The 2,584-nt window shown below is 46.0% G+C and overlaps 1 pseudogene; it reads right to left on the bottom strand.

Moving 5' to 3' along the window:
- Positions 1-900: 900 nt before the first annotated feature.
- On the bottom strand, positions 901-2,354 carry LOC103782688 (sal-like protein 4; annotated as a pseudogene).
- Positions 2,355-2,584: the final 230 nt, after the last annotated feature.

Below are 2,584 nucleotides of genomic sequence, written 5' to 3'. Positions count from 1 at the left end.
TAGTCTGGGCTACAGAGTGAGACCCTGTATCAGAAAAAAACAAAAACAAAAACACCCTAGACTTGACTATGTTTATTTTTGGTATGATGGAAGAATTTGATTTTATAAAGTAAGGTACAGTCCCTGCATTTGGCAGAAACATACCTTCTTTTTAATGATGGGAGAAAACCTTGGGACTCGTTCCCTGAATATGTCTTTAACCATTTCATGCCATAAAGTCACTGCCACGCTGTTCATTCATTGGTGCAGGACTCAGTTCGGGTCTTTCCCCACAGTGTTGGCTTTGAAGCATCGACCCTGCCTCCAACCTGTTGTCTGTACTCCTGGAGGCTTCCTTTAAGTGTGTGGCTTGGGCTGGATAGCATCCCAGTTCTGCACGCCACCTCGCCTGAGATCTCCACTTGCTCATCACTAATCTCTAATACCAGACCCCGGTGTCTGGCATCCACTGTCCTTCCTGGCTGGGCCTTCAGTACTCTGGGCCATCACTAATCTAGGAGTGGGAATTGAACAGTCTCTGCAGACTGTTTTTCCTATGCATGATAATTTAGCAAACAGAGCAAAAAGTTGCTAGGCACTGCCACTTCTAATGAGTATCCCCTTCACAAAATTATATGTTTTAAGATTATAGAAAAAGAGACAACTTATGTGTTAGAAAATTAGCTAAAAGTACAGTGCTTTCCATATAAAAAGATTTCCTTATCATTTTGGGTGGCTTTGGAAAAAAATAAAACATCATCGTTGAAACGATTTGTATTTAATATTTCCGGTGGCAAGTTTAAAAGTGTGAAGTACACATTAGCTTTAATTCCATTTTTTTGTAAGAAAACTAAACCAAATCAAACCAATTTAATAGCCTTATGTGTATGTGTTAGCTCCTAAACAACCCTTCCCCCAAAATCTAGTGTCACAGCAACACACCCCTTGACTCCCTAAGGACCAACATAAGTCCATTTGAGGGTGTCCTACTTAAGGTTCTAAGGCTGAAGCGATTTTATAATTCTACAACCTGTGTGTGTGTGTGTGTGTTGTTTTTTTAAGTACATTTAAAAAAAAAAAAAACCAAAAAGATGGGGACAGGGTTGGGGGCATATAAAACAGGTTCCTGAATAGATGACAGACTTTGTCCTTTTACCCACATTCAGTTACCATGGAAGTATATAGCGTGCTTTCCTTCAACTAGGCTAAGTAGTTGTCTTTTCCATTGTTGTTCAGTAAGTTTCAGCAGTTCTACCTTGAAGTAGGTAACAGTTTGTGGAAAAGTCACTCTGGGTTGTACAAAGGTTCTCTGTATACAGTTTGTCACAAGTAATAAAGCTACTTTGCAAGACCTGCTTTTTTCCAAAATTAAAAAAAAAATCTAGTCTGTGTTTGGGGGTGATTTGTTTTTTTATTTTTAATTTTTTTGCAAAGCAGCATAGCAACAGTTGTGATTGCAGGACTTGCCTGAGGTTGTGGTCACAACCTTTGCAAACATTTGCCTATCAATGAGAACAATAAAACAGGAGGAGTTTTTTTTTTTTTTTTTTTTTAAAGCAGATTCTAGAGATTTCACTCTGCATTTCTCCTTCCATGCAAGTTCTCCTATGCCTTAGCTGACCACAGTCTTGTTTTCTTCCAGGAAGTGAGGACGCTTCCAGGAAGTGAGGTGTTTGGGATGGGTCAGTAGCACCTGGTTCTTCCACATCGGTACTGATGACTCGTTGGGAGCCATCCCTCTTGGAGATGGTGGCCTTATTCACGACTGAGCTGGCCCCCCAGGGAAAACCGGGAGAGTGGAACATGGCCACTCTGGACCACAGAGGTCTCACTGGTCTTTGTGGCCAGAGCACCGTTGAGCATGCTGGTGTACTGGTTCCACACATCAGGTCCACGCTCACCTAAGGGGCCAGGATTTCCTGGGGAAACATTTCTGAGACTCTTTTTCTCTTTGGACCTATTAGAGCCATGGTGTTCTCCATGGCTTCCTCCCATGGCGGGCCAAGTGACTGTTCGCCCGTGTGTCATACAGTGGACCTTCAAGGTGCCTTTGGTGGTAAAGGCTCGCCCATAAATGCTGCATACAACAGGCTTCTTGCAGTGTGCACCTGCTCGTGAATCTGAGGAGCGCTAGCGGTGCGTTCCTCCCACACTCCCATAGGCTGGGCCTCCCAGCAGGGCTGCACTAACAAAGGGCTTGCTTGGGGATGGTGCTGATGGTCCAACTGACGTGCCAGAACCCAGACTTTGTCAGCTGGGTTGGCTGGGCTTGGATAAATGTGGAAGAGCGCCTGCTCCCACACTTATGATGCTTGTCGAGGACTGCCTCGTCTTCGGGTTTGCCCATCCGCCCTCCCCCGGAGATGTCCGGTGGCTTCCCCTTCCCGTTCCCGGGTAGTCTAATGCCTGCGGAGAAAGGCCGCTGGCAGAGTACCCGGCCCAGGCCCGAGGACGCACAGCACTGGGGAGGTGAGACTGATGTTCAGGAGTGCCCTCTCCCATCCGGCTGCAGAGTGGGATGAGGGGCATCAGCCCTGGGGACAGACAGCTGGCAGCAGAAGGGATGTCGGTGTGAGGTAGCTTGGCTTGTTTCAAAGCGTCCAGA

The sequence above is a fragment of the Pan paniscus genome, chromosome 2, assembly GCF_029289425.2.
Source record: "Pan paniscus chromosome 2, NHGRI_mPanPan1-v2.0_pri, whole genome shotgun sequence".
Lineage (NCBI taxonomy): Eukaryota > Metazoa > Chordata > Mammalia > Primates > Hominidae > Pan > Pan paniscus.
This window is presented reverse-complemented; position numbering and strand designations above follow the sequence as displayed.